This window comes from Euprymna scolopes, chromosome 10 (genome assembly GCF_053919585.1).
Source record: "Euprymna scolopes isolate OS-2025 chromosome 10, ASM5391958v1, whole genome shotgun sequence".
Lineage (NCBI taxonomy): Eukaryota > Metazoa > Mollusca > Cephalopoda > Sepiida > Sepiolidae > Euprymna > Euprymna scolopes.
The window spans coordinates 102,173,260-102,189,614 of record NC_136491.1 but is presented as its reverse complement, the minus strand read 5'-3'; positions in this window follow the sequence as shown (position 1 = coordinate 102,189,614).

Genomic DNA, 16,355 nt, shown 5'->3' with positions numbered 1-16,355 from the left:
GCAGATACTGCAAGCAAAGACCAGATGTGGGGGAAACCCCACATACCTGACCTTTAACCAGCTCCCATTTCCCACCTCTCGGGAGCTGGTCTCCTTTTTCCCTTCCCCCTCCCTTCACTCCTCACATTAAAAATTGGCCTTGTGCCTAATTTGCTCGGTGGGGGAGCAAATAAATACCATCTGTTCCGGCAGATACTGCAAGCAAAGACCATATGTGGGGGAACCCCCACATATAAGACCTTGGTCAATGTAGGGGAAACCCTTCATACCAATTGTCACTATGCAGCTCCCCTACTCCCCAGGGAGTTGGTCCCCATTTCCCCTTCACTCCTCACTTTAAAAATCGGCCTTGTGCCTAATTTGCTCAGTGGGGGAGCAAATAAATACCTCAAAGTGTAGTATCTGTTCCGGCAGATACTGCAAGCAAAGACCATATGTGGGGGAACCCCCACATATAAGACCTTGGTCAATGTACGGGCAACCCTTCATACTAATTGTCAATATCCAGCTCTCCTACTCCCCGGGGAGTTGGTCCCCATTTCCCCTTCACTCCTCACTTTAAAAATCGGCCTTGTGCCTAATTTGCTCAGTGGGGGAGCAAATAAATACCTCAAAGTGTAGTATCTGTTCTTCGGATGTTGTACTTCCATTTCTTGTTCTCTGTCACAGGAGGAGAAATCCTTCACGACTAAGACAATTTTTATTTTTGTTCCTTTTCTGCACGTTAAAAAACAACCCTGGTGTCTACCTCTGTCCTGTGGGGAGGCATTGTAAATAGAAACTCGCCCATTTTTTCATGCATAGAATTGACACGTCATTGATTGGAATAGTTTCCTTTCTATTTATTTTGTGATCGATTGGTATTTTACTTGTTGGTTTCAAACGTTTCTGTCTTTTTATATTTATTTATTTAGCATATTGAATTATGGTTGTAATATCTGCTTTTACAATCTACTGAGATCATACATACGTAGTTATTCTTAGTTATCAAATTTTCTTTGGCAATTATTATGGTGTGGTTGTCAATGCTTTTGGCAACAAATCAATTTTGTAAAGAACAAGTTCTACAGCTACAGCTTTTCTCTTCATCATTAATTTTCTTATTTCTATTAAGCTAATTGTTGTTACCGCTTACTTTATTACAATTTCTACTGGTTATGTTTTGTTCCTTTTAGTTTTAGTTTTATTGTTGCTATATCAATCATTTTTATTGTTGCTATATCAATCATTTTTATTGTTGCTATATCAATCATTTTTATTGTTGCTATATCAAGTATTTTTATTGTTGCTATATCAATCATTTTTATTGTTGCTATATCAATTATTTTTATTGTTGCTATATCAATAATTTTTATTGTTGCTATATCAATAATTTTTATTGTTGCTATATCAAGAATTTTTATTGTTGCTATATCAATCATTTTTATTGTTGCTATATCAAGTATTTTTATTGTTGCTATATCAAGTATTTTTATTGTTGCTATATCAATCATTTTTATTGTTGCTATATCAAGAATTTTTATTGTTGCTATATCAAGCATTTTTATTATTGCTATATCAATTATTTTTATTGTTGCTATATCAATAATTTTTATTGTTGCTATATCAATCATTTTTATTGTTGATATATCAAGTATTTTTATTGTTGCTATATCAAGCATTTTTATTGTTGCTATATCAATCATTTTTATTGTTGCTATATCAAGTATTTTTATTGTTGCTATATCAATCATTTTTATTGTTGCTATATCAATTATTTTTATTGTTGCTATATCAATCATTTTTATTGTTGTTATATCAAGTATTTTTATTGTTGCTATATCAATCATTTTTGTTGTTGCTATATCAATTATTTTTATTGTTGCTATATCAATAATTTTTATTGTTGCTATATCAATAATTTTTATTGTTGCTATATCAATCATTTTTATTGTTGCTATATCAATCATTTTTATTGTTGCTATATCAAGTATTTCTATTGTTGCTATATCAAGTATTTTTATTGTTGCTATACCAATCATTTTTATTGTTGCTATATCAAGAATTTTTATTGTTGCTATATCAAGCATTTTTATTATTGCTATATCAATTATTTTTATTGTTGCTATATCAAGAATTTTTATTGTTGCTATATCAAGCATTTTTATTATTGCTATATCAGTTATTTTTATTGTTGCTATATCAATAATTTTTATTGTTGCTATATCAATCATTTTTATTGTTGCTATATCAAGTATTTTTATTGTTGCTATATCAAGCATTTTTATTGTTGCTATATCAATCATTTTTATTGTTGCTATGTCAATCATTTTTATTGTTGCTATATCAATCATTTTTATTGTTGCTATATCAAGCATTTTTATTGTTGCTATATCAAGCATTTTTATTGTTGCTATATCAAGCATTTTTATTGTTGCTATGTCAATCATTTTGATTGTTGCTATATCAAGCATTTTTATTGTTCCTATATCAAGCATTTTCATTGTTGCTATATTAATCATTTTCATTGATGTCATATCAATAATTTTTATTATTGCTATGTCAATCATTTTTATTTTTGCTACATCAATCATTTTTATTGTTGCTAAATCAATCATGTTTATTGTTGCTATGTCAAGCATTTTTATTGTTGCTATATCAATCATTTTTATTGTTGCTATATAAAGCATTTTCATTGTTGCTATATTAATCATTTTCATTGATCTCATATTAACAATTTTTATTATTATTATGCTGTCAATCATTTTTATTGTTGCTATATCAATCATTTTTATTGTTGCTATATCAAGCATTTTTATTGTTGCTATATTAATAATTCTTATTGTTTCTATATCAATCATTTTTATTGTTGCTATATTAATCATTTTATTGTTGCTATATTAGTCATTTTTATTGTTACTATATCAATCATTTTTCTTGTTGCTATATTAATCATTTTTATTGTTGCTATATCAATCATTTTTATTGTTGCTATGTCAATCATTTTTATTGTTGCTATATCAATCATTTTTATTGTTGCTATATCAAGCATTTTTATTGTTGCTATATCAAGCAATTTTATTGTTGCTATATCAATCATTTTTATTATTGCTATGTCAATCATTTTTATTGTTGCTTTACCGAGCATTTTAATTGTTGCTATATACATCATTTTTATTGTTGCTATGTTAATCATTTTTATTGTTACTATGTCAATCATTTTATTGTTACTATATTAATTATTTCTATTGTTGCTATACCAATCATTTTTATTGTTGCTATATCAAACATTTTAATTGTTGCTATGTCAATCATTTTTATTGTTGCTATATTAACCATTTTTATTGTTGCTATGTCAATCATTTTATTGTTACTGTATCAATCATTTTTATTGTTGCTATATCAATCATTTTATTGTTGCTATATTAAGCATTTTTATTGTTGCTATGTCAATCATTTTATTGTTGCTATGTCAATCATTTTATTATTACTATATCAATCATTTTATTGTTGCTATATCAATCATTTTATTGTTGCTATGTCAATCATTTTATTGTTACTATATCAATCATTTTTATTGTTGCTATATCAATCATTTTATTTTTGCTATATCAATCATTTTTATTGTTGCTATGTCAATCATTTTATTGTTGATATGTCAATCATTTTATTGTTACTATATCAATCATTTTATTGTTGCTATATCAATCATTTTATTGTTACTATATCAATCATTTTTATTGTTGCTATGTCAATCATTTTATTGTTACTATATCAATCATTTTTATTGTTGCTATATCAATCATTTTATTGTTTCTATATCAATCATTTTTATTGTTGCTATATGAATCATTTTATTGTTGCTATGTCAATTATTTTATTGTTACTATATCAATCATTTTCATTGTTGCTATATCAATCATTTTATTGTTACTATATCAATCATTTTTATTGTTGCTATGTCAGTCATTTTATTGTTACTATATCAATCATTTTTATTGTTGCTATATCAATCATTTTTATTGTTGCTATGTACATCATTTTCATTGTAGCCATATCAATCATTTATTGTTGCTATGTCAATCATTTATTTGTTACTATATCAATAATTTTTATTGTTGCTATATCAAGCATTTTTATTGTTGCTATATTAATCATTTTATTGTTACTATATTAATCATTTTTATTGTGGCTATATCAATCATTCTTATTGTTGCTACATCAATCATTTATCTTGTTGCTACATCAATCATTTATGTTTTTGCTATATCAATTATTTTAATTGTTGCTATATTAATCATTTTAATTTTTGCTATGTCAAGCATTTTTATTTTAACTATATCAATCATTTTATTGTTGCTACATCAATCATTTTTATTGTTGGTATGTCAATCATTTTTATTGTTGCTATATCAATCATTTTTATTGTTGCTATGTCAATCATTTTTATTGTTGCTATATCAATAATTTTTGTTGTTGCTATGTCAATCATTTTTATTGTTGCTATATCAATAATTTTTATTGTTGCTATGTCAAGCATTTTTATTGTTGCTATATCAATCATTTTTATTGTAATATATCAATCATTTTTATTGTTACTATATAATTCATTTTTATTGTTGCTATGTTAATCATTTTTATTGTTGCTATATCAATCATTTTTATTGTTGCTATGTCAATCATTTTTATTGTTGCTATATCAATCATTTTTATTGTTGCTATATCAAGCATTTTTATGGTTGCTATATTAACATTGTTTATTGTTGCTAAATCAATAGTTTTCATTTTTGCTATCTCAATCATTTTAATTGTTACTATAACAATCAATTTAATTGTTGCTATATTAATCATTTTTATTGTTGCTATATTAATCATTTTTATTGTTGATATGTAAATAATTTTTATTGTTGCTATATCAATCATTTTTATTGTTGCTATATCAATTATTTTTATTGTTGCTATATCAAGCATTTCTATTGTTGCTATGTCAATCATTTTAATGTTGTTATATCAATCATTTTTAATGTTGCTATATCAAGCATTTTTATTGTTGCTATGTCAATCATTTTTATTGTTGCTATATTAATCATTTTTATTGTTGCTATTTCAATCGTTTTTATTGTTGCTATATTAATCATTTTAACTGTTGCTTTATCAATCATTTTTATTGTTGCTATATTAATCATTTTTATTGTTGCTATATTTATCATTTTAAATGTTTCTATATTAATCATTTTAGTTGTTGCTATATCAAGCATTTTTTTTTTGTTGCTATGTTAGTCCTTTTTATTGTTGCTATATCGAGCATTTTTATTGTTGCTATATCAATCATTTAAATTGTTGCTATATCAATCATTTTAATTGTTGCTATATTAATAACTTTACTTGTTGTTATATTAATCATTTTATTGTTGCTGTATCAATCATTTTTATTGTTGCTATATTAATCATTTTTGTTTTTGCTTTATCAAGCATTTTTATTGTTGCTATATTAATCATTTTTGTTTTTGCTTTATCCAGCATTTTTATTGTTGCTATATCAAGCATTTTTATTGTTGCTACATCAATCATTTTTATTGTTGCTATATCAATCATTTTTATTGTTGTTATATTAATCATGTTTATTGTTGCTAAATCCATAGTTTTTATTGTTGCTATATCATCATTTTATTGCTACTATGTCAATCATTTTATTGTTGTTATATAATCATTTTTATTGTTGCTATGTAAATCATTTTTATTGTTGCTATATCAATAATTTTTATTGTTGCTATATCAATCATGTTTATTGTTCTATATTAATCATTTTATTTGTTGCTATATCAAGCATTTTTATTGTTTCTATATGAATCATTTTTATTGTTGCTATATCAATCATTTTTATTGTTGCTATATCAATCATTTTTATAGTTGCAATATCAAGCAATTTTATTGTTGCTATGTCAATCATTTTATTGTTACTATATCAATAATATTTATTGTTGCCATGTAACTCATTTTTATTGTTGCTATATCAATCATTTTTATAGCTGCAATATCAATCATTTTTATTGTTGCTATATCAATCATTTTAGTGTTGCTATGTCAATCATATTTATTGTTGCTATACCAATCATTTTTATTGTTGCTATACCAATCATTTTTATTGTTGCTATATCAATCATATTTATTGTTGCTATGTCGATCATTTTATTGTTGCTATGTCAATCATTTTATTGTTACTATATCAATCATTTTTATTGTTGCTATATCAAACGTTTTAATTGTTGCTATATCAATCATATTTATTGTTGCAATATCAATAATTTTTATTGTTGCTATATCAATCATTTTATTGTTGCTATGTCAATCATATTGATTGTTGCAATATCAATCATTTTTATTGTTGCTATATCAATCATTTCTATTGTTGCTATATCAATCATATTTATTGTTGCAATATCAATTATTTTTATTGTTGCTATATCAAGCAGTTTATTGTTGCTATGTCAATCATATTTATTGTTACTGTATAAATCATTTTTATTGTTGCTATATTAATCATTTTTATTGTTGCAATATCAATCATTTTTATTGTTGCTATATCAATCATATTTATTGTTGCAATATCAATCATTTTTATTGTTACTATATCAATCATTTTATTGTTGCTATATTTATCAGTTTTATTGTTGATATCTCAATCATTTTTTTGTTGCTATGTCAATCATTTTATTGTTACTATATGAATCATTTTTATTGTTGCTATATTAATCATTTTTATTGTTGCTATATCAATCATGTTTATTGTTCTAGATTAATCATTTTAATTGTTGCTGTATCAATCATTTTTATTGTTGCTACTTTAATAAATTTTTTTACTATATTGATCATTTTTGTTGTTGCTATATCAATCATTTTTCTTGTTGTTATATTAATCATTTTATTGTTGCTATATCAATCATTTTTGTTGTTGCTATATTAATCATTTTAGTTGTTGCTATATCAAGCATTTTTATTGTTCCTATATTAATCATTTTTATTGTTGCTATATCAATCATTGTATTGTTGCTATATTAATCATTTTTATTGTTGTTATATTAATCATTTTATTGTTGCTATATCAATCATTTTTGTTGTTGCTATATTAATCATTTCAGTTGTTGCTATATCAAGCATTTTTATTGTTCCTATATTAATCATTTTTATTGTTGCTATATCAATCATTGTATTGTTGCTATGTTAATCATTTTTATTGTTGCTATATTAATCATTTTATTGTTACTATATCAATCATTTTTATTGTTGCTATATTAATCATTTTTATTGTTACTATATCAATCATTTTTATTGTTACTATATCAATCATTTTATTGTTGCTATATTAATCATTTTTATTGTTCCTATATTAATCATTTTTATTGTTACTATATCAATCATTTTATTGTTGCTATATTAATCATTTTTATTGTTGCTATATTAATCATATTTATTTCTGTTATATCAATTATTTTTATTTTTGCTATGTCAATCATTTTGATTGTTGCTATATCAATAGTTTTTATTGCTGTTATATTGATCATTTTTATTGTTGCTATATCAATCATTTTTATTGTTGCTATATTTATAATTGTTATTGTTGGTATAATTATCTATTTTTCTTGTTGCTATATCAATTATTTTTATCGTTGTTATATTAATCATGTTTATTGTTGCTAAAGCAATAGTTTTAATTGTTGTTATATCAATCATTTTTATAGTTGCTATATCAATCATTTTTATTGTTGCTATAGCAATCATTTTTATTGTTGTTATATCAATCATTTTTATTGTTGCTATATTAATCATTTTTATTGTTGCTATATTAATCATGTTTATTGTTTCTAAATCAATAGTTATTATTGTTGCTATAACAATCATTTTAATTGTTGCTATGTTAATCATTTTCATTGTTGCTATATTAATAATTTTGATTGTTGCTATATTAATCATTTTCATTGTTGCTACATTAATAATTTTTAAAATTGCTATATCAAGCATTTTTATTGTTGCTATATCAATCATTTTTATTGTTGCTATGTAAATCATTTTTATTGGTGCTCTATCAATCATTTTTATTGTTGCTATATTAATCATTTTTATTGTAGCAATATTAATCATGTTAATTGTTGCTATATTAATCATTTTTTAGTTGCTATATCAATCATTTTTATTGTTGCTATATCAATCATTTTTATTGTTGCTATATCAATCATTTTTATTGTTGCTATATTAATCATTTTATTGTTTCTATATCAATCATTTTTATTGTTGCTATGTCAATAATTTTTCGATATATTGTTTTTACTTTGTTCTTTTTTGTCTAATGTACTATTCTAATTTACTTGTCTCCCTAAGAGGGCAAAGTTAGACACAAAGTTGATTTTTAATGTAGGAAATCCAGATCCCCAATTCCTTCTTTTTTTTTGCATTTTTCGTTTTTTTGGGGGGGTGGTAATTAAATCATCTTTTCATATTTCTCTTGGGCAACGCCCGGACACGAATCCTGCTCGATATTTTTATTATGATTATTATTTATATTATCTAATTTTTTTTAAATAATTTTTATAATTTTCATTATTTCTACTTCTACTTAGTGCAAATTGAAACTGTAAAATAAATTAGTTTTTTTTTCTTTTTCTCAATGTTTTTGTATAAAATAATTCGTAGAAAATATCCCATAAAAATAGTTCTCTAAATTTCAAAGAATGTCTTCGATTTGTTTAATGGTAAAGTTTCCTATCAGTTAATCCTATTGGTTTTCATATTTTTCAACTTCTCTGCTGAAAAACAAATGGAAAACTGCTAAAAATGTATTTATCTCCGCAATGAGACAGTGGTTAGAGTACTTGGAAAAACCAATTGTAAAAAAATGATATTCTCCTGAAGGTTGAAGGTTCAATCCTCAATGTTGTCGAAAGAAAAATACAATTGCGCATTACTTAGGACCTCTATCTAGTTATGGCTGACGGAACAAGAGCATGCTACCCCCTAGAAGTAAATAATGTTTTCAGCTCGAACTTCCGTTCAAATTCCCGAGTTCGACGTAGCATTTCCGAGTTCGAGAAGATACATCTGAAGAAGGTCGGAGGTTACATCGACCGAAACGTTGTGAAAATCAAGATAAGAACAGTAGTCCGATGAATCCAAATAATACGAATAACCAATCCTCATCTCAAACATTCAGAAACATCAAATAAGAAATTGGTTGGAATATATTTATCTCTACTAGTGTATAAAAGGAACGTTGTCTCTGTGTGTGTATGTGTATGTGTTTGTGTATGTGAGAGAGATAAAGAGAGAGAGAGAGAGAGTTTCCTGTAGACTCGAAAACGGTTGTCCCGATCTTTATAAAATCTCATACGAAGATACTGGCAGTGCTCTTAGATAGGTTTTATATCGGAATGTCTTCGAAAAGTATCGATAATCGATAACTGAAATAATTCGATGAAAGAATTTACAGACGGTTTGAACCAAAGTTAACACCTTACACAGCCTATCATTACAATTCATTTAAGAAGTTTTATTACCACACAAGTAGAAAAGCTCGACGTATACAATCAATTGTAGGTTCTTTGATATGACTGGATACGTTCGAAATGAATGTTCTGTTTAAAGCACGATTGCATCATGATAATTGACTTTTTCATTTTAAACTTAAATTCAAGTCATTATCACCGCACAAGGTCATGCATATAAAATCAACAGTGGGTTCTTTGATATGACAAGGGCGCGTCCGAAATGAATGTTTCTGTTTAGAGAACAATTGAACCATGATACTTGACTTTTGCAATTTAAACTTAAGCTCAAGCCATTATATATAAAATATAATTTTATAAAATCAGCAGTAGGTTCTCTACAATGCAATGTGGACTATACTGTCTTGAATGAGAAGCTATGAGTTCTTAAATAGAGCAGGCAATCAATCGATTTCATTGAAAACATGCGATTTCACTGATTTCAATGACAATAAAAAAATATGGGAGTGTAAGGCATTTGTTGATTATCATTCAATCCCGGACAATGTCAGATCTCCTTGCTAGTATTGTATTTTTTATACCTGTAATGTAAACAATATTTCCCTTATTATACCTCTTTGTGTGCTTAGTTGTAACAGGTTCTTATCGAATGCGAATTATTATATCTTACCCCACCCTTCCTCACTACCTCTCGATTTGTTGTATAACTTGTTGATGTCTACATTGGTTTAACTTCAAAGTTGGTATATATTTCCCGTGCTGATGATGTGATCTGGCATCAATAAAATTCCATATAATCTCGGAAACAACCGTACGCAAATTATCGTTTATATTGAATATTTGTAATGTACATAAATGAATATTTCATAAATGAATTTACCTCGCACCTGTAATATTATATATAGAAAGAAATCCAACAGTGTGCTGAATTATTTAATTAAAGCATCATAATATTTATTTATGAATAATGTCATATAAAATCATGTTAAATCAACATGGAATTAATTCAGATAAAAATTGTATGTTACATTGGGTTTATTTATTTTATTTTATGGAAATCGCTCCAGACAAGGCGTGAAGCTATTTAATGTATGGAGCCAATAAGAACGAAAGATGATTATCGCAAAAACAGGAGATGCCTATTGACCTTTATCTTGAAAAAATCAAGGTTAAAAGTAGGGGATAAACAGTCAGCAGGATGGGGAGTTCCATACGCCTGTAGTTCTTGGAAAGAGGATACTTGAACATGAAACTGCATTACAAGAAGGTATCGAAACAGCGAATTGATGGAGACCATTAGACCATTTTATTCATATATATATATATATATATATATATATATATATATATATATATATATATATATATATGTTATTCTTTTTATTAATGTGTTTTTCTGGGGGGTTCATTTTTCAACAATATATAATACTGTCGGTTTGAATCTTCTACATGACTGAGTTGCTAATTTATTTAATCAAAATCTGCTTGTTGTCTGACTTTATTGTTGACTTATACTTTCAACCCAGACAGTTGATCGTAAAAGTTGTATCATACTTCCTATCAGCGTCAAGCGCAAACTGCCATTTATCAACCCGCACAAATATTAAGACATATTCGTGTTTTGTCTTTTATTTTATTTTGTTTTGTTTCATATTGATGTACGAGCTTAAAGATTTTTATTGATGTAAAATTTTAAATCAAATACAGAGGTACCTCGCTACTCGACCATAATTCGTTCCAGATGTCTGTTCGAACACCGAAATGTTCAACAACCGAAACGATATTCCCCCTTCAAATTAACTGAAATAGAATTAATTGGTTCCAGAGTTTAAAAGTCCTTTTTTTATTTGTAAACTTTGAGAATTTTATACATTTAATTGCACCGCCATTTCATATTCCTTTGCAAGCGCTGACATACGTATTCCTCTTTAAAATTTCTCTATCGGTTCCTTTTTAAATTTGATCATCGTACGCAGTTTTCCGTTTTGCACTCGCTTTACTGCTTTTATTCTTCTTCTTTTCTATTTATCAATGGTAAAAGAATTTCCATTTCTCCTTTGTTTTTAAAGTCTTTACACGGCGCTAAACCGATTATTTGAACAACAATGTTTTGTTTTTTTTTGTTTTTTGGGGTTTTTTTTTGCGCAATTAATTACTGTCGTCCCGAGATACGTCCGCTTCGTTAGTCGTATTAAAGTTTACTGGCCTTATTTTTTTTTTATTATTTTTTTACTTTTGGGACACCTCAAAGTCTTTTGTCGACCCACGCCAAAAAATGGGTCGACTAATCGAATTGCGTGGTTCCGATGTTACACTAGCAGTATCAGAAATCGCCATTAAAAATTCGTGGTAAACACTGGAATATTTAGACTTACTGTCTTTCGAAGCTTATAACTACTTGAAAAATACAATTCAAACCCTATTTCTTTTAATAAAAGGAGCAATAACCAAATTTTAAAATAATAACATATAATAATTATGCAATATTTGTTTTTAAATCGGTTTTCTTCAAAAGATTTAAAGAAAATCAGCGAATTTTACTTACTTCGATTATAAAAAAATATATATAAATTCAAAAAAATCACTTACCTATAAAAAATTCTATTCAATGGGTACTTCCATTGTTCATTGTTAAGAATTTATCCATATTTATACTTATATTCTATGTCTTTTTTAAATAAAATACTTTTTTTTAAACAAGGATTACAAAAAAACGCAAACTCCGATGTTTTTCACTGTTCAAATAAAGGGAGACAAATTTCTGATTTTCTTCGCGTTTATCTTCCGGTGGCTTCAAAGGGCCACAATTAATGTCTCTTTCTATTGCGTGCTGTAAACCAAAATTAGTAAAATTTTGCCGTTAAACAAAAAAAAACACTCTACCGATTGTTTTTTTTTCTTTTAGTGAAATACGTGGGTTTTTGATTAATATATGTTATTTCTTCTTTATCGAGTGAATTTTTTTAATATCTAAAAAAGAAAACATTGAATGAAATAGAAAAAATTGTCATAAGCGTCGGATATTTGCTTGACAATCTAAGCATAATAAAAGAGTCCACTTAAAAAAAATCCACGTGGTTTTTAAGAACAAAAAAAGGTTTTACACTTTGGACTTTACATGTAAATTTCCAAAAAACACATCTTTTTTTGTTGTTTTAAATTAGAATATTTTATTTATTGATCTTTTATCTTCAATTTGTTATATATAAAACTTTGATGAGTAATTAATTATTTTAATTTTAATAGACATTTCAAAATGGGGGGTGAATTAAAAAAAACGTTTGTCTAAAATATTATATTCGGTTTATTGGAAGGAGCATAAAATTTCACATTGACCCTGAAAATATTGTAAAAATTGAACCAATAGAAAATTTTTATAGATTTTTAAAGTTGAAAAATATTTAACTCGTAAAATTCAACTGAATTCATTACGTAAAATAAATGGCTGCATGAAGGCGCGCCGGCACTATGTAATAACTGTTTTTATTATGTTGTTTTTTTTAAATAAAAAATAATATTTCTATTATTTTTTAAACAACTTTAATAGTTTATTTTGGAAGTATATTCCATAAAGAAAATAAATAACCCACTTTTAACAGAGAAATTACAAGTTTTTTTTATATTTTATTCGCAGTTTCGTGTTAGGGGTGCCAAAAATTCTGATACACATAGTGTTACACTGATGTGCTAAAAATAACTCCCCGTCTAGGACTATTGAAAGGGTTGCAATGACGCGAATTTAGGAAAACTCGCCCCCGGAAAACTTGTCTCCGGAAAACTCGTCTCCGGAAAACTCGTCTCCGGAAAACTCGTACCCGGAAAACTCGACACCGGAAAACTCGTCCCCTTTTGCTAGGTAAATAGTATACTTTTCTTATTAAACTAGCAGGGCGACTTGACGTTGACCAGGATTGAATGAAGATCGACGAATGTTCAGCATTTCTAATACTTTAATAGTCATCAAAATCGGTGAAATCGCTCATTTTTCAATCAAATCGATTGATTGCCTACTCTGCTTTAGTTGGGGACCCATCATGGTGCACTGGGAGGGTGTTCACATGCCTCCACACAGTGATTTAGTCAACAATATATTGTAGTTTACATTGCACTGTAGATAACCTACTGTTGATTTTATAAAATTATTTTTTATATATAACGGCTTGAATTAAAGTTTGAAATACTATTGATTTTATATGTCGAGACTTTCTGCTTGTGTGATGATAATGGCTTGATTTAAAGTTTGAAATGCAAAAGTCAAGTATCATGGTTCAATTGTATTTTAAACAGAAACATTCATTTCGAATGCGCCCCTGTCATATCAAATAGCCTACTGAACTGAAAGCAAAAAGTCTTGTAAATGAAGTTTATGACAATGACATGCGGTTTTTAAAACGTATTTCGTTTCATATATCTGGATTTCGCATTATTCGTTTCCCATAGATATATAATATATATATATAATAGATCTTGATAAGTTTTGCTTTTTAAAGGTTTACTCTTTCATAACATAACTATATGTGTGTGTGTGTGCGTGCATGTGTGTGTGTGTGTGTGCGTGCGTGCATGTGGGGGGGGGCGTGTTATCAGTCTTATTTTCTGATCAAAGTACAACAAAACAAGGTGTCAGAACAAGGGATTTACAAACAAACATGAGCAAAATACAGGGTAGGCGTCAAATTAAGTATCAAGCCCAAAAGCCATACCAAAAAAAGTAAATAAGTAAAATTCAATAAATCCTCAATTTGACCAACCATGTGAGCCCACCAAAACTCTTTCTGTTCGGCCATCCAGAGTTATGGGAAAGATGGATCCGACAGTTTAGCCGCTACCCGACAGTGTCCACACTTAATGAGAAACGAAGCCATTGTCAGGTAGACACTTGAATATATTGCATGGATGACAAAGCTGAAGATATTTTCGCCACATTAAAGCTTTCACACGAGGAAACCCAAAACTTTGCTATAGTGTTATCAAAGTTCAATGACCATTTCAAAGGCGACGCAAATATAGTTTATGAGCGAGCCAAATTCAATCAGAGACGTCAAGAGGAAGCTGAATTCATTGATTCTTTTATCACAGATTTCGATACACTGGCTAAAAATTGCAATTTTAGGGACCTGCACAAGGAATTTGTGACAGAATTGTAGTTGGGTGCACGGATCCTAAGCTATCACTAAGTCTGCAAATGATTCCAGACCTCACTTTGGACAAGGCCATCAAACGTGCTCGACAGTGTGAGACAATAAAATGACAACAACGTCTCCTGCAGCACCAGAACACATAGGTGGTGAAGAATCAGCTGATAGTAATGTTGCTGTCCATTCTGTTAGTGAAAACAAAATTTGCAGACAAGGTCAGAGCAAATACAAAACCAAACCCAAACAAGAATCTCACCACGGGGATCAACAGAAGAAAGAGCATACACAGTAGCAGGAATAAGAGACTGGATGCTATCACTGTGGTAACAAGACCCACCATCAGAAACGTGTACGCCCCACCATTTTGGTCACCTACCACAGTTGTGGTATAATTGGTCACTATGCCCAGTGCTGCCATGCGAGAAAGTTACATGAAGTTAAACATGATTTGGATGACAGTGAAAGTGACCAGAGTATATACATTGGTGTCCTGACGACATCAGAAATCAATAGAATACCACTATAATTCAAGTTGGATCTAGGGCAGGTATAACCGCAATCCCTGAACAAATCTACAAACTAAGGAAGCGACCTATTGCATGGTCTGAAACGTATTCCACTTAAAGTAATTTGAATAATCACTGCATCTCTCTCACATAAAGAACTTGCAACAGAACAGTGGATATTTATTATCCCCAATTTTGATGAGTCACTGTTCTTAGGCCAGCCATCGTAGCACTTAAGCATGTAACTATCCACCCAAAGTTACATACCATCAGGAGGGAAATACAACCATTTGATCCAGACAAGGAAATGCCAGACTTATTCCATGCCTAGGCACATTTGGTGAAGAATATAACATACCGTTACAATTGGATGTGAGTCCATACTCAGTAGCCACACCACGTCGCGTACCATTACCTTTAATGAAGAAAACTCAGCCAGGACTCCAGAGAATGGAAAAACTGAGTGTCATAAACAAGATTGATAACCCCAATTAATGGTGTTCACCTGTCATAGTAGTACCAAAAGCAAACGTGAAGATTAGAATATGTGTAGATCTTACAAAGCTCAACAAGTGCATAAAAAGTGAACTTCACTTGCTACCCACAGTTGACCACCTTTTGGCCACGTTAGGGAAGTGAGAATCACAAGTAAACTGGACGCCAACAGCAAATATTGGCAGATATCACTTTCACCAGGATCCTGTGCACTGACGACCTTTATCAACCCATGCAGACAGTACCAATTCAACCACCTGCTATTTGGTATTTCATCAGCCAGTGAGATCTACCAGAAACGCATGTCACAAGTACTAGAGAATGAAATCAGAGCAATATGTACGCAAGTTGACGTGTTAGTCTATGGCAAAAATCAACAAGAACATGATGCCAACTAAAAAGCACATTAAAAAAATTCAGGCTGACAGCATTACACTTAACCCGGAAAAATGTAAAAAAATATCCAAATCACCATTTAAATTTCTCGGGTGCTGACAACCTGCGACCAAATCCTGAAAGGCTCACTGCGTCTTCAAATTTCCAACATTAACGAACATGACAGAAACCTGCTGGTTCCTAGGGATTGTGAACCAATTAGGAAAATTCATCCCAAATCTGGCAAACATGACTAAGTCACCTATTAAGCCAGAAATATGCATTCATTTGGGAGAGTGCACAACAGGATGCATTCAGCTACATCAAGAAAGCATTGTGCTCAGCACCAGCACTATTCTTGTATA